This window comes from Camellia sinensis, chromosome 5, assembly GCF_055761805.1.
Source record: "Camellia sinensis isolate YWXY chromosome 5, ASM5576180v1, whole genome shotgun sequence".
In the NCBI taxonomy this organism is placed as follows: Eukaryota; Viridiplantae; Streptophyta; class Magnoliopsida; order Ericales; family Theaceae; genus Camellia; species Camellia sinensis.
In genome coordinates, this window is record NC_138965.1 from 191,273,177 (window position 1) to 191,297,061 (window position 23,885).

At 32.0% G+C, this 23,885-nt stretch overlaps 1 long non-coding RNA gene across 1 annotated transcript; it reads left to right on the forward strand.

Annotated features, from left to right (window-relative positions):
* Positions 1-22,657: 22,657 nt before the first annotated feature.
* Positions 22,658-23,365, forward strand: LOC145791088 (uncharacterized). Its single transcript, XR_014330738.1, has 3 exons — positions 22,658-22,714; positions 22,828-22,911; positions 23,025-23,365. It is a non-coding gene; the product is annotated as an uncharacterized LOC145791088 (long non-coding RNA).
* Positions 23,366-23,885: the final 520 nt, after the last annotated feature.

Here is a 23,885-nt window from a genome sequence, read left to right on the forward strand (position 1 = left end):
TAAATGTGTTTTGGTTACGAATGTGACTTGTTTATAAAAGTCTTTTTGCATTCAGACTGTCACAGCTCATTGGACACCTTTTATTTATTGTTTTGGCTTCCGCCAGCCCCTTTACTCTGTATTACTGTCATTACTGTTAAGTAGGCCTTTGGTAATTACGGATTATTGGCCGGTTGCAATGCTAAACCCATAGGGGCGGGTTTGGGTCGTGACAAAACCCAACTCCAAATGTGCATTTCGAAGTATTGAGTCGAAGCTGGTATGTTCTAAGGATGTCAAAAACTACCTTCAAGTCGGCCAGATGATCATCAGGTTGTTTGGTCTTCACGACCATGTTATCAATGTATACTTCCACTGTTTTGCCAATTAGATATCTGAACATCTTGGTCACCAACCTCTGGTAGGTTGCTCCTGCATTTTTTAACTTGAATGGCATCACTTTGTAGCAATACAGCCCTTTTGGGGTAATAAATGCAGTCTTTTCCTCACCAGGAGAGTACATTGCTATCTGATGGTACCCCCTGTATGCGTCCAGGAAGCTCATCCTTCCATGCCCTGAAGTGGCATCCACCAATTGATCGATTTTGGGGAATGGAAAACTGTCTTTGGGACAAGCCTTATTCAGGCTAGTGAAATCCACGCAGACCCTCTACTTTTGACTCTTCTTCTTCATAACAACTGTGCTTGACAACCAAGTTGGGTAGTTTACCTCTCGAATGGCTTTGGCCTCTAGCAGTTTATCGACCTCCTCTTTTACTGCCTCAACATGCATCAAGGTCGGCCTTCTTGCTTGTTGGATGATAGGTTTAGCCAACCTGTCTACATTCAGACTATGACAACTGATTTCGGGGTTAATGTTAGGTATCTCGTATGGTGTCCAGGAAAACACCTCAATGTTTGCTCGTAAGAATGCTTCTAACTCATTTTCCTCCTTCTCGGCCAAACCTGAGCCGAGAAGGAAGAAGCGTTCTTCATCCTCTTGTTGGACAAGGATCTTCTTTAAAGCTTCCTCGCTTTTGTCGGGCAGTTCTTTGCCGACGTCATCCAGGACCTCCATGTCTTCGTCTTCAATCTCTACTGTTTTTACTTCTCGCACGTTGCAGGTGGATTTCATTACTGCCATGGAGCAATTCTTTGCCTACACCTGATTCCCTTTGATCTTCTCAATTCCATGCTCTGTTAGGAACCGCAATAGCTGGTGCAGTGTGAAGGGAACAACCCTCATTGTGTGCAACCATGGCCTTCCCAAGATAACATAGTAAAGGGAGGGGATGTTAATGACGGTAAACTCTGTGCTCACCATCCTACTGTCTGCCTATACCTCCAAATTTATTGCCCTCAAGGGCCATGTCGGCGTTCTATTGAACCCGACTATTGGACTGTTGGACAGCTCCAGATCATATTGGTGAAGGCCAAGCTGCTTGTAACATCTGACATACATGATGTCACAAGAGCTGCCTTGGTCAATTAGAATACGCCTTACTTGGCATTCTCCAATCTTGAGGGATATCACAAGCGCATCGTTGTGTGGATACTGCACTATGTCTAGGTCGGCTTCAGTAAAGGACACCATTGGTCCCTTGCACTCGTTTGCCCTAGGCCTTTTTTGTTGGACCTGATACACGTGTTGTAAGTATTTCACCCTCTGAGTCTTCCTACGTACGTCATTCTCATTGATCTTTGAGTGAATTACATTGATCACTTGAGGTCCGTCTGCTGGCAGTTGTGGTGCTGGTGGAGGTGGTGTTATCGGTGCCTAGGACAGCCTTGCTTGTTCTTCCTTTGTTCTGGCCTCATCTACCAAGTCCCTTAAGTGACCTTGTCTCACAAGGTCTTTCAAATGTGTCTTTAGGGCTTTGCACCCCTGAGTCAGGTGCCCATCCTCATTGTGGTAGGCAAAATGCTTCCCCAGGCTTCTTCCCATAAATTTGCCAGGGATCTTCTTTGGTGCTCTGTAGTAAGGCTGGTTCCTGATTCTTTCCAGGACTTTGTAAACAGGGATCCGGAACACTGTGGTGACTGCTTGTGCAACCCTTAGTCATGTTTCTTGTTTATTAAAATTTGTATTACCTCGGCCTCGCTTCGGCAAACCGTTCATCTTCTCTTATTTTGACGCATTTGTCCCTGGCGTGTCTTCCTCCGTTCTCGCGTATTTTCGATCCTGGCCATAAGTTCCTCTTTACTTTTAGGTAATGTCTTTGCCAGTAACTTTCGAAGCAGACAGTCGTTGTTCAGGCCGTTCTTAAAAGACACGACCGCCACCTCTTGGTTGAACTCTGGTATTCGGTTAAACACCTCATAATTCCTCTTGGCATAAGCCCTGAGGTTTTCATCATCGCCAATTCTCAAAGCCATCAGGGAGTCTACCCTCAATGGCTATAGTTTGTTTGTAACAAACTTGGCCACAAACATCTCGGCCAAGCCTTTCCAGTTTTTCATAGTTCCTTTCGGCAACTTATGAAACCAATCTGATGCGATTTCCCTAAAGAATAAGGGGAACACCTTGCAGAGCAACGGCTTGTTCCTAGTCTATAGTGCCATTGAGTTCAGGTATAAGCCGACATGAAAGTTGGGATCTGACTTACCGTCGAATATTTGGAATCTCAGCATGTGAAACCTTTTCGGGGCCTCAAATTTGTCCAATTCCACCGAGAACGGTGTTCTCGGCTTAACAGGAGATGTTACCTTGACATCCTGTCGCTTCCTCTAGAGGTAATCCTTCAAATCCTCCTTAGTCCGTCCGGGAGCTCGGTTGTCAACGGATTTCAGCCTTTTTGGTGCGTCACTCCTGGTATCGTTGTGAGTCCTTTTGGACCTTCCTTTATTTATCGTGTCAAAGCAAAGCTCATTTCCTTGAACATGCCAATGTTCTTTGGCGTAGGTTTCTTTGGCATGATGTGTCTTTTGAGACTCTCCTCTCATCGATTTCCTCGCCCAACCTCCCGTGAAGGCCGATGAGAATGCTCTCTCGCCCTGTCATGCTGGGGGACTGCGGGGATTGCTTTCTGTCCCCCTTTCTGGGCATCGTTCTTGGCCGCTGGAATCGGCGTGTCCTCCAATGGAAACGGTGGTTGCATGACGTTGTTCTACATCATGAAATTATCAACCGATTGTAGGTCTGCCAATTTGTTTGCTATTCCTTTCATCTCGTCGTCCCTCTTCAGGCATCTATCTTTCCATACCTGGAGGTCGCTTTGGTTGTAATACCCGCCCTGACATGCTTTCTTCGATACATCTCCCCCTTAGCCAACGTCTTTTTTTTCGGGATTCTTATCCCGAGGTTCTTCATTGTAGTTGTCCTCCTCTATGTTAGGTTTGGTGTTTTTACCACTCCCACTAGGGATGTCGCCCCCAATTCTTATTTCTGCTTATTGTTGGCCATCTATTCTTCTTACGTTTTCTATAGACGACGCCAAATTATGGGTGCTGATTTCTGACCACACTGCCAAATAGGTACTCAACAGGAGAGCACAGGCAAAATAGACTGTGCCCGAACAACGTGTCACAAAAAGATAAGAATTCTGGCGGTGGTTCGTCCATCCGGAGGCACTTCGACGATCAAGTATGTACTTAATTATCTCTCAAAGATAGCAAACAATGCTTAACTTACTAGCCAGAATACAAAAAACATACATTAGACCCATAAGGGTGCCTTATTTTTATAGTCAGCCCTAATCTGACCCTTGTAGAAGCATAGCTTCAATGGACTCTGGCTCAATGCTTATCTTGGACTCCCAGCCAGATAGAGATAAACTCCCTAAGAGCATGTTTGTTTTGAGGGATAAGGGTGTGGGATTGAACTATTAGTCCCACCGGACTAATAGTCCATTGTTTGTTTGCAAAATTTTGCTTCGGCCGGACTATTAGTCCCACAAATATGAGATTATTCTATCCCATGGGGGGTGTGGGATAGAAACCATGGGATTGGTATCCCATGGGATTATTTGGTGAAATGTCCATTTTACCCTCCATGCTATTACTTAGTAAACAATTAGAAAGGGTAAAATAGTCTTTTGAACATTTATAAATTATTTTTTTAGTGTTGTTAATTTAAAACTATATATTAAATAAAAAAATTAAATTATAAATTATAAATTAAATTTAATTAAAAATAATAAATTAAAAATTATGGCCTTATAAATTAATTTTTTTTAGTGTTGTTAAAAAATTAAATTTACATATTTCTCTAAAATTATTTTTTTAGTGTTGTTAATTTAAAATTATATATTAAATAAAAATTATAAATTATAAATTAAATTTATTTAAAAATAATAAATTATAAATTATGGCCTTATAAATTAAATTGTTTTAGTGTTGTTGAAAATTTAATTTATATATTAAATAAAATTATTTTTTTATTGTCGTTAATTTAAAATTATATATTAAATAAAAATTATAAATTACAAGGATAAAATAGTCTTTTGAACATTTATCCTTATCCAGTCCGTCTAACCAAACATTAGATTCATTAAAAATAGTCCAATCCAGACATCTAATCCCATGACTAAACAAACATAGGATACAAATCCAGTCCAACCAAATAGTCCGGGGACAATGTATCCTGGGACTAACAGTCTGATGGATTACAATCCCCCCTTATCCAGTCCGTCCAAACAAACGCACCCTAAGGCCATGTTTGTTTGGGTGGACATGAGCTTAGGATTGGACTAATAGTCCAATAAAATTATTAATCTGATGTTTGGTTAAACAATTGAAGTACGGATTAATTATTTTAAACTTGACTATTAATTAAGATAGGATACATAATCCAACGGATTCGTAATCCTAGGACTATTAGTCATGGGAATGCTAATCCAGTCCGCCCAAACAAACATGGCCTAAGGGTGTGTTTGATTGGGGGGATAAGGGGGGGACTATCCACTATTTGGACTCCATGTCCGGCCTCCCTCCTTATCCGTCGTTTGATTTTTTTTTAGTCTGGCGGACTCCATGTCCGGCCGGACTCCATGTCCCTCATATGGGGGACTATCCTATCCTGGGGGGGTGGGATTGTTTTGGGGGGACTAATCACTGTTTGGATTAGATGCGAAAATGACAATTTTGACCCTCTACTATTTAATTATATATTATATTTAATAAAATTTAATAAAATTTAAATGTCTCAATTTAAAAATAAAATAATTTTATTTAACTTTTTATTAATGTTTTATTTATTTAATTTTTTAAAATAATTTTTTATAGATATTTTATTGATGTTTTATTTTAAAATTTTGTTTATGTTTTATTTAATTTCATTATTTAAATTTAATAAATGTTTTAATAGATGTTTTATTTAAACAATTAAATGTTTAATTTCAACAATAAATAATTTCATTTATTTAAATTATGTTTTATTTAAACATTTAAACATTTGTACATCAACATGTTTATTAAATTATTTCAACATCTGTACATCAACATGTATATTTATTTAACATCTATTAAATTATGTTTTAATACGTCAACATTTGATTACATCTACATTTGTTAATTGTTAATTACATCAACATTTGTTAATTGTTTAAACATAATCTGTACATCAACATTTATTTAATTGTTAATTGTTAATTGTTTAAACATAATCTGTATCAAAATAATTTCAATGTTAATTGTTTAAATAAAAATTTAAACATTTAACCATTAGTATGTTTAATTTCAACAATAAATTTTTATTTGTTTAAATAAAAATAATCTGTACCAGTCAATTTTTTATCAATATTAGTATTTTAAATATCTTTAAACAAAATTTAACCATTAGTATGTTTAATGTTTACTAAAAATAATTAAAATATTAAAGATATATTTAATATTGCTATTACTTAGTAAACAATTGAAAAAGGGTAAAATAGTCTTTTGTTCATTTATCTTATCCAGTCTGTTCAACCAAATGTTGGATTCACTGAAAATAGTCCTATCCAGACATCTAATCCCATGAAAAAACAAACACAGGATACATATCCAATCCGACCAAATACTCCGGGGGATTCGCAGTCCCAGGACTCAAGTCCGATGGATTCTAATCCCCCCTTTTCCAGTCCGTCCAATCAAACACACCCTAAGAGTCTTATCTTTATCCAGACTAAGATCTTCCCCTATTTTAGGACTCATGTCTCTTATCCAATCATCTCGGATTCCAGTATCTCCGCAGATAACCTCGGCCTAGCCGAGATAACCTCGGCGCCATGACCAAGACACGTGACACTTCAGCTGACACTTCAGTGTCACCTTGGCCACGTGTTATCATTCACAAAATATGTCCCCACAATAGCGATTCAAACTAATACTTTTAACACTGAATATGATTTGCCCAAACTTAAAAAATTTATCTTACGGCTTGGTTTGGAAAGTGGGTTGACTTTTTGACTTTTTGGTTTTTTTGACTATTTTAGCTTGGGCTAAAAAGCTTGGTTTGGGGAGGATTTTTTAGTTTTTTGATTTTTTTGACTTTTTTTGTGAGAGAATAGTGTAATGATTATGGGTTAGATGTGATATTTTATTTTTTGTGACTAAAATAACTTATTTTATTTTTTGTGACTAAAATAATTAAAAAAATCCCATATTCTTCTTTCCAAATGGTGCATAATTATTTTTGTCTAATCCTGAATGCTAGTAAAAGGAAAGGTTCTTACCCAAATGCATGATAGTAAAAGGAAAGATTGTTACCTGAATGATAGTCTAATCCAAACGGTGCATATGTACTATTACCCAAATGACTAATCCTGAAAAGAATAAAACGTAAAATCTCAAGATTTTTGTCTCAAGACCTTGTTAAGTTGCCACACCTCTTGGGTTGGATGGGGTTAGGAGAGGGTTAGGGCTGAGCAAGGAATCCGTGAATTTGTAATCCAATCCAGTCTAGTCCAATTCGATAGGTTTGCATTGGTTTTTTGAATTCGCGGTTCGGTTTCAGATTGAAGAATTAAAAATCCGTAGTTCACGGATTGGTTCCGGATTGAATCCCACGGTTCCGGATTGGAACCGATCCGGACCGTATACAAATAGTCTATATTTTTATTATACAACCTCCCCCATAGTATCTTCTCTTATTCTATATAAAATCTAAACTCAAACCTAAAACCGTATAATATCTTCTTTTATTACTTTTGTTTGTTAGTTTTAAGTTTTAATTTGCAATGGTCTAAATACTTATGGTGAAACCAGTTTTCTTATGGTTGTTTAAATTATAGAACAGTATGTCGTTATTATAGAAAAACATATTGCTATTATGGAACTAATATAGCGTTATATTTATATTTTTATGAAATTCAAGTGTTATATATATATTTTTGTTATATTTAATTATGTGAATCCGTGGTCCTAAACCGATCCAATCCGTATTTAAACGGATTGGTTCGGATTGGTTCCATGATTTAAACGGATTGGATTGGTTCCAATTTTTCAGGAACCGTAAATAACGGATTGGTCCTGGTTTTATCCGAATCCGATCCAATCCGGACCATGCTCACCCCTAGAGAGGGCTAGCCAACAATGATTGTGGAGACGTCGAAGGAGTGGAAGGAAAAAAAAAGAATGATAGTAAAAGGAAAGGTTGTTTTGTAATGGAAAATGTCTCGTAACTCAAATTTTGTGGTTCAAAAGTGGTTTAAATGGTCAAAACGATGTCGTTTTGATCATTTTTATGTTGTTCTGTACTTAAAACGACGTCGTTTTGGCCATTTGAATCACTTTGAGCCACAAAATTTAAGTTACGTAGCATTATCGTTTTGTAATTTCGCAAAGATTCTCACATAATTATAATTATTTTATGATTTTTTTGGCCATTAATTTACAATTTGTTCTATAAAAATAATAAAGGGCTCCTTTGAAAAGTGAGTTAGTTTTTTGACTTTTTAATTTTTTTATTATTTTAATTTTGAATTAAAAAAATCTCATTTAAGATAAATTTTTTGACTTTTTAAACTTTTATAAATATATATATATATATATAATGATTATAAGTCTTATTAAATTAAAAATTTTATTTTATTTTATTTTATTTATTTATTTATTTATTTTTGACTATTTCAATTAAAAAAAAATCCTACACTACGCTTTCCAAACGAGCCTAAAATAATAAATATAGCGCTGTTGGTTTTCGAATCGAGTGCATAACAGTCTCTCTTTCTCTCTCAAACGGTAGAGTCGCCAGCATAAGCTCACTACTAGTACTTGATCCTAGAGAGAGAAATAGTAAGAGACAACCATTGTGCATCCGAAAAAGAAAAAAAAGAGAGAGAACCCAAAAAGCTCCCAAACTTCATCGACACAGCAAATCTAGACAAAAAAAAAAAAGTGTCATATCAGCAAAAAGTCAGATTTGGTGAACTTTTTGTATTGTATGTGGGTTCAGCGGCGATGTGGTTCACCGGTAATCGGAGACTCATGCACTCTTCTCTGGCTGTGTTTCTGCTGATGATCTCACTCATCCATATATGGGCTTGCTGTGATTGCAGAGTAGGGGCAATTCGGACATTTCCACAAAATAGTGTGGTTAAAGAGAGAGAAACACAAACAGTGAAGGCCACCAACAAGAAGAATCAAGAAGAAGAGGACTTGTTTCAAAAGTACTTCTTCAATGGAAGTGCTTCTCAGCAGCTTCTCAACAGTAGTAGTGGTTTAGAGCAGAGCAAACGAACAGTACCCAGTTGCCCAGATCCTCTTCACAACAAGTAGCATCAAAATTATATTATTACTTCTTTTTATTTTATGTTTGTGTTATTTTTATCCAAAATACCCACGTTTTTCTCTGTAATTTTGGTATACAACTGTTATGGGTTTTAATAATTTGCTGAGAAAATCGGGGGTATTCTGGTATTTCAAGATGCCTAATTTGTCTGCATGGAGCTAGAATTATTGAAGAAATGGATTATCATGATCTGTATAGACGATGACTTTTTCTTTTTTTTCCTTTTTTTAAGGTTTATTTATATATTGTTTTTGGTCTGTGATGCATGTTGTATGTTACTGATGAATAAAATTGAAATGTACCGAAGTGCGATAAAATAAAGGAGAAATTACTCAACAGAGGTCCTTTCAAAAATATTTGCATACTTATGGAAAAATTTATAATTTAAAAGTTTAATATTTATAATATATATCATTAATATGTAATTATTTTTAAAATTTGGACTGAATAGATATTTTCCATAAGATAAAAAAAATAAGTTTACATAGACAAAATTAAAAGATAAAAAAATGTAAGATTTATTTGGAAATTGACTTTTTTGTAATAATTTTTTTTTATAAAAAAACATGTAAAAAAAAGTAAAAGTATGAAGATTAAGTTTTTGAAACTCTCCTTTCCCAAGTGTATACAAGGGGTTGTTTGGGGAGTGATTTTTTTTTTTTTTTTTAAGACTAAAATAGTTAAAAAATTAAATTAAGTTATCATTTCACTCTCTTTATTTTTTTTTTAAATAATAAATACATAAGAGTTAATAAGATTACATAAAATTTGTTATTCAAACATATTTTTAAAATAATCTTATCCATCCATATTCAAAGTATATCAATTTTGTGAGTTAGTTTATGTGTTTCTTGACTTGTTTATTGCAAATTTAGTACATCTAAAAAACATTATCTTTAAATAATAATGATAGAAACTTAAGTGAATTATTAAATATTTTACGCAACAATACCAATGTGGGTTGGATCATTGGATGGACTCAACTTATTAAAGTGATGATTTTGACCATATCAACGTGCAACACCCAACAAACAAAAATAGGCAATTATCTTAGAAAAATGTTATAAATTTTAAATAATTTATCAAAATTTTCATATGGGTGTGAGACTCACACAAATCAACATGTGTGTGGGTCCCATACCGTGTGAGAGCTTTGATAAAAAAATTAATAAATTATTTAAAATTCCTAGCATAACTCATAATCTTAACGTGTTAAAATGCCACTTGTATTAGTAAAACAACATTGCCAAAATTTAACATTTTGACACCATAGAACAAATTATAATTTTGACACCTATAAAGTTGCTCTTAGCTGGATTTTAGTTTATTCATTTTTAGATTGATATATAAATCTTGGTATTTCTCTCTATTCAATTTTGTGTACGTAGGGCATTCTCTTTTTATTTTATTTTTCTGTGTGAAAAAGAGGGACAAAAATGTAATTACAAGCAGGGATTCAAGTTCTTATATCACTGTATAAAATTCAAAAAAAGAAGTAGACAGACACTTCTTTCACCATTGGAGTAAATATATGCTTGGTTGTCTTTCTGTGTGTCTGTCTTTGAAGAATAAAACCTTTCAATTTTGAGTAGTTATTATTCCTGCCTTTATTGATTGATCAGTCATTGCGTTTGCAGTTTTGGTATTCCTTCTTCTTCTTCCAATTGTTATTTTATATTCCTTCTCTTTTGACACCTTTTGGCAAACTTACTGTTTTACAGTTGGTGTTTGTCCCTCAGTAGTTTTCTATACATGCTAATAAATTTTGAAGGATTCTCATGAGATGAGCATCAGATGATCTATGCCATATGATTGATGGGCCTATGTTGATACGTTTCACTGACCCAAAATTCATGCAATGTTTTTGAAAATAATAGAGTTAATTATACTTACCTCCCCTAAAATTAAGAGAAAATAGACTAATAATTATATTGGGTCCTTTTAAAATTTTAATTCACATAACACCTAATCACATTATTCACCCAAAAAACACCTAACCGCGTTTTCATATATTGTCATCTCCTCTACATAAGAATGTGCATTTTACCTTATTTATTTTTGTGTCTACATGCTATCTACATTATTCAGTAATTAGCTTTACTAAAAAAAAAAGGATAAATTACAAATACATCCTCTAAAGTTTGCTTAAAATACAGATTACTCCCTGTGATTTGAAAAATTACAAATACCCCCTTATTAGAATTTTTTATTTAACTGAATTAACTAAAAAAAATAAAATTCATAATTGCTCTCCTATACAATAATAAAATTACCTAAGTTATTAATTGAAACATATTTTTAATATCATTTTGATGATTTATTAATAAAATAGGCAATTTGTTATGAAATTAGAAACTTCAGGGGTGGAATGTAATTTTCAAAATTACAGAGAGCGATTCGTATTTTAATCAAAACTCAGGGGATGTATTTGTAATTTATCCCCAAAAAAAATATTTCATAGTGTCATATATATAATTTATATGTATCAACAAAAAAAAAATTCAAGTTGTTAGGATTACTTGAGTATGCACAAACTGTTTTCAAATTTAATTTGGATTAATAAATTTTAGTCCAATTTCTAACTAAATTTAAAATTATATAACTCAAGCCCTAAAAATTTTTGGGCTAGGCTCAAGTTCTTCGGATTAGCTCTACCCAAGTTGCATCCCTCCCTCTAGGTCCAATTGTATTTTGTTCTTTAATTTTTTACAAATTGCCAATTTAGTCCAACTGAACAAAAATCAGGCATAGAAGGATATATATTCAAGAGAGAATGGACCATTTCATAATAGACGCTAACTTCTCAATCAATTTGAGGAGAGAGTAATGAACTATTTTGTCTTTTAATTTCAGACCAATTTTTAAATGAGCGTTATCAATTAGACTAGATAAACACAATACACAAAAATTCAAAAGTAAAATTGGTACAATTAGAATTATAAAGATCAAATTAACACAAGGGATGGATTATAAAGACAGTGGGTATGATATGCCCTAAATTTAATTTTATTTAAAATTTAAATGGTCGGTTGTATTTTGTAAAATTAAGATATTTGGCACGAATTAGTAATACCACTTGGATTCTATGTGAGAAAAAACAAAATCTTCAAAACTGAGGTCCCTCAACTTAAATTTTGAAAGGTGAGATAATGTGATTTTCATATCATTTTTATTTTTATGCAAAAATAGTCTTTAAAAAGTCAAAAATAAATTTTTAATATTTCTTAAAAAGTTTGTTATTTAAAAAAAAAAAAATTTAAACCTGTCGCCAAACAGAAATGAAAACACAGTAAAAAAACCAAAATCACAACAAAAAATTGTAGGTTCACCCCTGGGTAAAGTTACAGAGCATTATATATCTATTCTATTATTAAAAGCCAACACCAATTTTGGTGTCATGAAGCCTCAATCATGTCCACGTGTAAATTAGATGATTTGACAAAAAAAAAAAAAAAACAACATCCCACGTTTACCACTTTCTCTCTCAATCAACTACCCAATACTTGGTTGTTCAAAAAAAACTACCAAATACTCAATTTCCTATCTCTCTCTCTCCCCTTCGTTCACACATTATAGCAATTGGTGCTTTTATTGATATGTGCATAGAACTTTTGAATTCTACACACCTAAAGTTCTTTGTCAACGGTGTCTTCAACCCATCTCACATGAACGATTTTGAGCACTCTGGAATGCTTCTCATGTTCTTCATCTTTGGTGTGGTCACTCTGCTCTCAGAAAAAAATGGGCCAGTCTTTCTCTTCCTGAACATTCTTAATGTTTCTCTCTCTCAGAAAAAAATGGGTCAGTCTTTCTCTTCCCGAACATTCTTAATGTTTCTCTATTTTGTTTTACATAATCTGTTTAGTTCTGTGAATAGTATAGGAAATAAAAACAATAGCTTCGGTCCTTGATTTTTTTCATCATACTAAAGTTACTAAATATTGTTAATCATACTTTCGATAAAAAAATGTATAGAAAATGAAATGTTTCATTGTGTTATCAGGTTTAAAAAAAAAAAATTGATTATTATTTTTCTTGGTTTATATCAACATTTGTGTTTGTGTGTTTATAATTTATGTCTTAATTTTTTTAAATTTTTTTGGATTTTTTATTATTTATATTAATAGATTATTATTTATTTTTTGTATTTATATTATTTAAAAAAATAATATGAAATTTATATTATAATTCTAAAAAAAATTGCACACGCATCGCGTGTGCTCGGCCGCTAGTATATATATATATATATATATTTATTTATTTATTTTCCTGATCTTGTGTCCCTTTCAAATTAAGAAAAAGATAATGCTCACTAAATTTTTCTATTGGTGGTAGGTTTCAATCTTTTTCTAAAAAACTAAAAAAATAAATGTTTTGGTCAAAATTGAAATTCAAATCCAAATCCAAATCCATTACAGCAAATACTATCGCGTCTTGTACTAGTGGGATGTATGCATGAGTTGTCTCAGCTAGGCGGAAAACAACATTGATTGAGACACGTTATGTTATGCAATCATTTATTTTCAATAATACTATGAACATATTTAATTATTTAAAAATTATTTAAAATTATCGTCTTATAATTCAAATTTATTCTATATATAAATATCATAATACATATAATATTCACTTTACAGCCACTTATTCTGAAAAATTTGAGTTGATAAATCGAAGTTCCCAAACCTTTTCATTTATTTTTTGTGCATAAACAAGCAAAAAAATGTTTTTTCTTTTTTATAAATACTTTTTCATTTTATTTTCATTTTTCTAATTAAAAAGAAAAAAGCTTCTTCCATTTATTTTCTTAAAAAAATTCAAGTTCCAAAAATATCCTGACTTGGCTAATGGCAGGATTTGCATTTCATATTATGATAAAAGAAAACCTCTTCAATTAATTTCATTCAATAAAGTAATGTTAAAAAAATAAAGAAATTTTATAAATAAATAATGCTTGTAGAATTACTATGCAATGACATGATATTTTGAAATCATTTCATTTTAAATAAAATGCCTGCTATTGTGAAGCATAAATTTAAAAATATCATTACCCTATCATTCTTGATAAGTTTTTAATATTTAGTTTATGTATTATTTTTCAATTTGATATTTCAAACTCACTTTGTAATAAAATCCATATGTCTATATTCTTTAAGCGTTTTGTTTGATTACGAATCTTCAACGAAAAAATAATGAAAGAGTGGATTCAATCTTTAAATTGTGTTAAGAAGATGATTAGTTGATAATTAATATTCTTTAATTATTAACATCATCTTCTAAATACATCACTAGATAGAAAGAAGGTCTAAAAGTAAACCTTTATATCATTTTTCATAATAAAATTTTCACATTGTAGGTCCAAATTCTTAGTTTGGGAATGTTATTCCTATTGAAAAATATTCAAGAATCAATTTCATTCCAATTTATTCAAAATACTAATGCACTATTTAGTTTTAGGGAACTTACTTGTAAGTTTAAATAAGTGGACTTATTGTCCAATAGGTCTGTGAGAATTAATTGTATTTTCATTAAACACTATTAAAAAAAATCACTAATTGTTAATTTTCAGCAATAGTTTAAAAATTGTCATAAAAAATGTCATTAATTATAAGTTTTAGCGACAATTTAAAAAAATAGTCACAAAAATGTCACTAATTATAAGTTTTAGCGATAGTTTAAAAAAGTAGTCACAAAAAAAGTCGCTAATTTCAACTTTCGGTGACAGTTTGAAAAATTCGTCACATAAAAAGTCACTAATTATAAGTTTTAGCTACAACAATGACAAAAAAAAAAAAAAAAATCATCAATTGTCAATTTTTAGCAATGTATACAAATAATTGTCACAACAAATTATTTTTAGCGACGCTTTTGTTAGAAGTTATTTTCAATAGGACTTGATAAGAATTAAATCCAACTATGAAGAACTATTAGGCCCCGTTTGTTTGGAGAGTTAGAGGGGGGATTGTGATTGATAGTAAGGTGGGACCTACTAATATAGCGTTTGTTTTGAGAGATGAGGAGGGGATTGATAGTGAGCTCCGGATCAGGATGGGCCTCCCCAAGGGCATTTGGATGGGCCTCCAGGACTTGGTATTAAAAAAATAGTCCGGCGGACTAGAAATTTTTTAATTTTATTTATTTTTTATTTTATTTTTTACATGTCGGACATTTTTTTTTGAACATTAATATTTAATTTTTTGTATTTTTTGTTAAGTAAAAATTATTATTTTATTTGTTTTATTTTTTTTGGAAATATTTTATTTTATTTTTATTTTAAAATTTTTTTTTACATGTTGGGCAATTTTTTTTAAAACATTAATGTTTAAAGTTTTTGTATTTTTTTTATTTGTTTTATTATTTTATATTTATTTTATATAAAAATAATTTAACAATCCCTACACTAACAACTATCATCAAAATAAACATAATTTTACTTAATTCCATCACTATCAATTCCCTCTATTCTATCTCTGAAAACAAACGGAGCCTTAATAGTTTACCGTTTATTGGATGGAGATTGGAATTGAATTGAATAGTGATTGTTTGGACTTTCTTATCTAATGATTATTATTTTAAAATGATGAAAAATGATTCCATTTTTAATTCAGTTGTGATCATTTCTTTAGCCTAATCAAATATGAGAATAAATATTTTAATGAAATGATTTTTATTCCAATTCATTCCAGTAAACTGAACACTATCTAACAATCATGGGATGCATAATCACATTTTCATGCCTGTCATTCAAACAACATTTGGGTGTCAAAAACTTTGAAATGAATGAGAATGTAATTTTAAGTGATTCCTAATTACCTTCTCAAACTTAAAATAATTTTCTTGTTAAAATTATTGAATTATCCAAACACTTGCGGGTGTTAATTTTTTAATAATTAAGTGACAATACTATACAAATAAAATTTCAATACATAAATTTCCATACAAAATTATATGATCTTTTATAATTATTTTATTATATCCGAAACACTTTTTATTGGGACTCTCAATTATACACATGTATGTTACTGTAACACCATTCTAAATATATTTTATAGTGTAAATTGTGTTTTTAAAACGCTTTTCATAATTAAATTTTTTTTAACTTTTCTAAATTCTGGTCGTTTAAACATAAGTGATAGAAGGAGAAAAAAATTAGACGTACAGGAAAAACTAAACACAGAATGCACAGATGTAACACAAATGTTTGCATTTGTAAATAGGAACATGTTTACAACTACAAATGCAAACATACATATGAAAACATTTTATTTTATTTTTGTAATGTTATATTCTTTCTAAACACGTAGCACAGCTGAAACCAATAGCCCACAAAGTTGTTGGTATTAGATAGAATGTTTTTAAATTCTGTAAATATCTAAAGACATGAAATTAAATTTCGAAGTTGAAAGTATTAATGAGAGTTTTCGGTAGGACTTATTGTACTTTTCAAATTTAAAAAATGAATGAAAAATAAGTTCATTGGTGGTAGGTATATTTAGAAAAAAAAAAAATTAAAAATTATTCAAGAAAAGTATTGGATAGTTAGATACATTTTAAGTATCGTCCCATTATATAGAATTGAAATTAGTCTTATATAAATATCAATTTTATTGATTTCGTTACTTTCTGAAAACTAATTTCACAAGTTTCAATAACAATTTGTTCAGATCAGGAAACAAAAAAAACCGTCAACATATCATTTTTTTTTATTATTTAAAATTGTGTTTGAATCTTATTTTTGTTATAAGATTTTTAAATGAAAAAATATCATTTCAAGGTGAAATAGAAGTTTTTTTTTCCTCTCAAAACTCTTACTTTTCTTTTTCTTCATAAATATTTTCACAAATTTAAAATCCAAACATCATTTTATTTTAAAATCATAGAAAAAATAGAAAAATATATTTAAAACTAAAAACTTGTACTTTAATTGTATTTATTTTTTCATTGTTTTTAGGTTGTGACTGAATTTTAGATCTATAAATGATGTGTGAATTGAAAAGAAAATAGATGAGATTTGTGAATGGTATTTATAAATATTAAAAAAAAAATCACAAATCTTTTATTCTTTTTCTTTCAAAAATTGAAAATTTAAACAAAATTCTATCCTAAAATCTTATAAAATTAAGCCACATACTTTCATACTGTGTTTGGTTGGGGGATTTGAGGAGGAATTTGAAAAGGAAAATGGAAAAGGTAGGTGAAATGTGAATAAAACATACTTATATTTCACCTAGTTTCACACATCTTTCCTCATTCCTTTTCCAAATCTCTCTCTAAATCCTCCAATCAAACACAATGTCAATATTTTTTCTTTTTTCTTTTTTTAATTGTTTTTCGTCATAACAAAACTAGGATCTATGATCTTAAGAAGAAGAAGAAGAAAGAAAGAAAAAGTGAGCTATTGATACATGTGTAGCATCAAAAAGAGAATATGCAAATGAGAGTGATTCATATCCATAGTTTTACACTACATTGATTGAATAGACAAAATTCATTCAAGAAGTGACCTCATAACAAAATTTTAGATGCACATCTTAGATTTAAAATTTTAAATTATTTTCTAATCATTTTTACAAAAACTAGTAGGCCAACACTACAAAAAAAGGCGTTTTTTGCGACGGTAAAGAGCCGTCGCAAATGCCCCGGAAGCCGTCGCTAATACTTTTTGCGACGGTAATTTGGCTTTTTGCGACGGTAAGGGGGGGTCTCGACAAAGGGGGTTGCAAAAGAGTTTTAGCGACGGTAAGTACCGTCGCCATTAGTTTTTGCGACGGTAAGGTGTGTTTTTTGCGACGGCACTTTTCCTGTCGCCAATAATGGAAAAAAAATCAATTTTCGCGACGGCATGTAATTCCCGTCGCTAAAAGTGAGTTTTTGAGACGGCAACATTACCGTCGCTAAAACTCTAGCATCTTATAAGTATTGGCGACGGCAACGATTACCGTCGCTAAAGGTGTCTTGTAAATTCCAATTGCACAGCTTTTGCGACTGTGTTGGTGCCGTCGCAAAAGCCTATTATTGTTTTTTGCGACGGGTTCTTCTCCCGTCTCAAAAAAAAAAAAAAAAAAAAAAAACCTGCTGAAAAGTTATTAAAAAAATTAAAATAACCTGTATTAGATAAAAAATAACTATAAAAAAATCGAAAAATTACAGAATAATATAAATACGTACATAAACAAAAATTGACAAATAATGAAAATTAATAATATTGTTCCATTCATAGCAATACATAAATAAAAATTCATAACAATAAAAATTATGCCACTACATAACGTCGCATAATACATACATAATGTTGCTCACAAATTTAAATAACATAAATCAAAACCAAAAGTTTTCGTCTTCATTCGTTTGTGGGTTACAAAAACAAAAATTGGTCATAATCTTGATACGCCCGCATTCTAGAAGAAGCCAACTGCTACTCAGGAAATATCTGAAAAAAACAAGATAAAAATAATTAAAAACCATATAATGGTGTTAATATTTTAATTATAGAAAAATATAAAAAAAAAAATTGACTACTATATAATTAGAAAGATAGTTTAGTAAATAATTTTGACTGGATCGAAATCCGACTCTAACTCCCAAACCGGGAACCCGATTCGAGCCCCGTCTTCTCCCACAAGTCTCTCGTGCCTAGGCGGTCGTGTGTGCCAAGTTTCGTGCTAAACCGACGCTGTTTGGTGATTTTGGGGCGTTAACGCATCGAATTAAAGTTTCTTAAAGAAGTAGTTTGCCTAAAGTGAAATCCGACTCTAACTCCCAAACTGGGAACCCGATTCGAGCCCCGTCTTCTCCCACAAGTCTCTCGTGCCTAGGCGGTTGTGTGTGCCAAGTTTCGTGCTAAACCGACGCCGTTTGGTGATTTTGGGGCGTTAACGCCTCGAATTCAAGTTTCTTAAGGAAGTAGTTTGCCTAAAGTGAAATCCGGCTCTAACTCCCAAACCGGGAACCCGATTTGAGCTTTATAATATGAGTCCGGGAGTTTCACACCCAACGGAAACGCCTCATTCAATAACTCAAGCAACATGTCAACAGACTTGTCCGTCCACTGATTAAGCACCTTCAAATGTAGAAGTCGAACAATGAATGACAAAGATGTGAACGTCTGACAACCCGGATACAATTCACTTTGTGCATCTTGAAGAAGTTTGAAATACTTTGCAGTCTCTGCATTTGGACCGAGCTGGGGTTCAGATGCATGGGGATCAGGCCCCTGTGGTTCATCACCCTCAACACTTGTACCGGCATGTGAAATAGAAGTTTTTTTTTCCTCTCAAAACTCTTACTTTTCTTTTTCTTCATAAATATTTTCACAAATTTAAAATCCAAACATCATTTTATTTTAAAATCATAGAAAAAATAGAAAAATATATTTAAAACTAAAAACTTGTACTTTAATTGTATTTATTTTTTCATTGTTTTTTGGTTGTGACTGAATTTTAGATCTATAAATGATGTGTGAATTGAAAAGAAAATAGATGAGATTTGTGAATGGTATTTATAAATATAAAAAAAAAAATCAGAAATCTCTTTTTCCTTTTCCTTCAAAAATTGAAGATTTAAACAAAATTCTATCCTAAAATCTTATAAATTAAGCCACATACTTTCATGCTGTGTTTGGTTGGGGGATTTAAAGAGGGAATTGGAAAGGAAAATGGAAAAGATATGTGAAATATGAATAAAATATACCTATGTTTCACACACTTTTTCTTATTTCTTTTCCAATATCCCCAACCAAACACAGCGTCAATATATTTTCTTTTTTCTTTTTTTAATTGTTTTTCGTCATAAACAAACTATGATCTATGATCTTAAGAAGAAGAAGAAGAAGAAGAAGAAAAAAGAAAGAAAAAGTGAGCTATTGATACATGTGTAGCATCAAAAAGAGAATGTGCAAATGAGAGTGATTCATATCCATACTTTTACACTACATTGATTCAATCGACAAAATTCATTCAAGAAGTGACCTCATAACAAAATTTTAGATGCACATCTTAGATTTAAAATTTTAAATTATTTTCTAATCATTTTTACAAAAACTAGTAGGCCAAACTTCTCTTAGTATTGTTCCTAAATATACGTTGGATCTAGGTCAATCAGGCCACATTGGCAAGTTTAATGTAGTGGAGACAATATTTAATAATTGGACATAGCACTGAATGGTAGAGAATCTTGTAAAATATGAATCACGATCTCACGTGTCTTTCTTTTTGCTTGTTTTTTTTATCTGACATTAAAAAAAAAAAAAAAAAAAAATTGGCTTGAACATTTTTTAAATTTTTTTTGTCAAGGTTTGCACTGTAGATTGTTCTAAAATTGGGTTGATTTTATGTGCGAGCCCATGGGCCAGGTATTTCCGTAACATTTACGACCCAATATTCATTAATTTCGTGAGGCCGGCCCATTATTCATTATAAAAAAAATAAACATAAAAATCCTAGGGTTTATTTTTTTTTTAATTTAAATTATCATTTGATATTTTTATTAAAAAAAAAGGATATAAAAAAAAACAAGTGTTTGAGGTTTAAAAAAAATTGAGAACAAATTAAAAGAAAAATAAAAAAAACTTATTTGATGAATTATCCAAGATGGGTGAATGGATGTGGTGGTCAATAGTGGCCACCGAAGATTATGAGGTGGTAGAGGGCCACCAAAAAGTGGCCAAAATTCATAGGCGATAGTGGTCAGAGCTCATTGATGATAGGCCCAAAAGTGGTTGGTGATCGGTGGTGATGGTGAGCAATGGCTGAAGGTGGAGAGGAATGGAGGAGAGACTGTGGAAACATATTTTAAAAATAAATGAAAAAATATTTTTTTTTGTTTTAAATTTTTTTTAAACTTATGGAATCAATTTTACCTTCTTAAAAATTGAAAATAACAATTGAACAACAATCATTTGAAACAATCTTAGAGATGGTTTGAGAATTAAATATTTTCGTTGATTTTTTAATTTGTTACAAAAAGATATATACAAAATAAAAAGTAATGTGATAACTTATAGTAATTTTTTAATTTTTAAACTAAAATATCTGATGTGAGCCTAATTGATTTTAAATTTTGATTCATTAAACTGGTCCACATAAGTAAGAATTATTAATTAGGGGCACGCTTCTCTCACTACAGGAAATAAGGGTTTAAGTGGCGTTTTTTTTTCAGATCTCAGCGATTCAGATCGGTCTCAGTGATTCATATCTCGAAATCGAAATCGAAGTTCGATTCAGATCGTGATTCAGGTATCAGCGATTCAGATCGGTCTCAGTGATTCACATCTTGAAATCGAAATCGAAGGTCAGCTCAGCGATTCAGATCGGTGATTCAGCTTGGTGATTCAGAGGTTCAGATCGATCTCAGCGATTCAGATCGGTGATGAAGACAGTAAGATTACCACTGTTCAACTAATGTTACTACAATTTTTCCACAAAACATTATCACATGTTCAGGAGACACAACTTATGATGAAGACAGTAAGATTACCACTCTTTATCTCTTCACTTTTTCTTCTCCCTACAAATCCCTTCACATATCCAATATCCAAACATAGCTCAAGCATTTTACTTCTTGTTTTTTATGAGTGACATGGGATTTGCTTATATGTCTTTGATGTAATAATGATTTCTTGAAGAATTTACTTCATAACAAATTCTTCTGGTCATGTGAATTCTGAAATTAGGGCTGTAAATTTGATGCAAAATTGCTAGTTATGCCAAAGCTCTTATGATTAGTTTGAATTGAGATGGAGGTATTTGTGTTAATGCATTTCTCCAAGCTCTTATGATTACATTATTTTCATGAGGAATGGCATTTTGCTTATGTTATCTTACAATCCTATGCATAATTTTTGTTTTTTAGATATACCACATTAATGTGTGCATAATTTATGAAGTCTGTTGTTTAGGAATTTGATTTCAGAGGGCACGATTCTGCATTCAAAGACTACAAACACATATATCAACACACATGCATTTGAAAAAGAGATGGCATGTAAACATACATTACATGCATAGATGAGAAATTATGTAATGGATTGAGAGTGATCAATAATTATATTCATAATGTTAATGGATTTACCTGGCTAAGTATTCCATATATATATTATCTTGTTTTCCCTGAAAATGTGACTACTTGACTGTGTTTCGTAGCTATTAAACAGGAAAAGCTGATCCTTGGAATGCTGAGCCCTATCGATGAATTCTCCAACATAAATAGTAGGAACAACCAGTGAATGATACTAAACAGAAAGCAAAGGTGTGATGTCTGAAAGTTGATTGCTTGAAGAGGTAATATGTTAGTAACTTGAGATCCTTTGTGATTGTTAATGTTAATTGGATGGTTATAGGCAATGTATGAAGAAGTTTATGACAAGCTCACATGTGATTGATCCGTGTTACATCTAGTGATTCTTTAAGGATGTATGGCCTGCAGCCCATCGTTTTGGCCCGGGTCCAATCTCGCCCTCCTATCTCAGGTAAGGCTAGATATATGGAACATTGCTTGGTCTGAAAACCCAACCCGATTTCATGAAAACAGAAGCATAACTAAGTATTATTATTTGGATTAAAGACCCAGGATAACAATGACATCTTAGCCTGCTGTTTTGGGAAGTAGCTATTTTAGTTGATTTTTTAGATTTTTTTTTTAAAAGACGTGCAAAGAAGTAGAGAGAAAAGTTGACTTTTTGGTAGTGACCTTTTAGCTATTTTAGTATGTTCCCAAACTTGCCAAGTGCTTGTAAAATTGCCTTTGTTTTGTGGTTTTGCTGTTCATGGCATGTCAATTTGTGTACTCATACTCATGAACCCTTTATTTTAAAAAAACTGATTGAAACCTCTGTATCTTAAGTGATTGATACTGATTGTGGCTAATTTGTTGATTTAGCAATGGAGCTTGCACGGTCTTTGGAGAAGTTGACAAATGAAAAACTTCTGAATTTAACATGTGAATTTTGTCGTTTGGAAATCAAGTATATTTTATTCTCTTGCTTTTGTTACAGAATTGGCGGGTGGGAGAATTTCTTCCATTGCAATAAATGCCGTAAGTCTCTGTTCTTTCCTGTATTGTTTATATGTCATATAGGTGTTTTGATTACGTTTATGTTAGTATATTTTAATTGTTTGTGCTAATTATATTGTGGACATACCTTTTAGGATGCTGCTACTCGGTTCTTTTGAAGAATAGCCATCCCTGTGTTGAAGGAGCAATGCATAATGACTTCCCTGTTTGCTTTTGAGGTATTTGACATTATCCATATTTGCTTTGGTTCTTCCTATACTATAATGATTTCAGTGTTTTATGTTTTAGTACGTGTCCACAAGCACATGCTAATCAAAAGCGGTTTCTGCAGTATCTATTTGAGTCGAGAAATGATGTAACCGTCATGCCCTGTGGGCATACTATTCACGAGAGCTGCTTAAAGGATATGCATGAACATTATCGGTGAGGGTCTAAAGAATTAATTCTCGGGTAAATGGTTTTGAGAAATATATATTTTTTTTGTATGTATTAATTTACTTGGTTATTGAATGGGTATGCATGTCCTATCTGCTCCAAGTCAGTCTGTGATATGTCGAAGGTATGGGAGAAATGTTTACTTTTGCATGATTATGTCCTGAAAATAGCTTGCCTCTATAAACTGCAGTAATTCTAGAAATTATTCAAAACACTAGTCCAGTCATTTTTGCTTAAAAAACCCTATTCTCTTTGTAGCATTTTTCTTCGCTCACCATACACATGTGCTCACCATACACATGTGCACACATGTATAGATTGTTCTGGAAATGCGTTGGTTGTGATCTGTGTTGATTTTATGGGTTTAGTTCCTAAAATGTTGATTCCGTTGTTGGTTATTCTTTTGTGTATTCGTCAATTTCTTTTGATTGAAATGCTGTATTTGTGAGATGGGTTCAATTGATTTCATCCCTTGGCTTCTGGGTTTCTTTTACTCTACAGCAGTTAGAAGGGGAAAATTAGTACGAGGCTGTGGATTCTGATTACTGGGTCTTTTATTTATTTATTATTAATTTTATGTTTGATTTCCTTGTATTATTTTTTATCACAGAGTTGAAAATTTGTCTAAACATAGATTGTGATCCTATTCCTCTTAATTCATAAGTCTCTCTCTCTCTCTCTCTCTCTCAATTACTATGCAAATGCCTTTGACCTGCATTAGATGTTTGTGGAGGTACCCATCAGAACTATTCCTTCT